Source organism: Gavialis gangeticus, unplaced genomic scaffold (assembly GCF_001723915.1).
Source record: "Gavialis gangeticus isolate Ggan-Ray unplaced genomic scaffold, GavGan_comp1, whole genome shotgun sequence".
Taxonomy (NCBI): Eukaryota; Metazoa; Chordata; order Crocodylia; family Gavialidae; genus Gavialis; species Gavialis gangeticus.
In genome coordinates this window covers 10,387,689-10,388,135 of record NW_017729024.1, presented here as the reverse complement: position 1 = coordinate 10,388,135, position 447 = coordinate 10,387,689, and positions in this window count along the sequence as shown.

Sequence of the window (447 nt, the reverse complement as noted above, 5' to 3'; positions counted from 1 at the left end):
CCTGCTTCCTCTATGTCTGCACATCCTTTGCACTCCTAGCGCTCGGACTGTGTGTGGCTGGTGCGTGCTCTGTGTGTGTGTGTCCGGCGATCGCCTCCCCAGTGTGACTCTCCTGAATGCCTCTCCTAGCCGCCTGGTTTGCCGTGTCTGATTTTGCAACTTGAAAGTGGAGGGGGGGGGAAAGGAGCAAATCTCGGTCTCGCTCTCTAGCTATTGCCAGGGAAAAGAGGGGGGGGACCCCCAGAAGCCCTGCTTTTCCCCCCTCCCCCCGCAAAACCCAGGCAGAGAGAGGGAGAGAGAGGGAGAGCCAGAGGAGGGGGGCTGCAAAAATCAAGAAAACGGCAGCGCCGGCTCCAGCCCCAAGAAGCAGCAGCAGCAGCAGCACAAGGGCAGCAGGAGCAGCAGGAGCAGCAGGCGCTGGAGCAGAGGCAGCCGCAGCCACGATTG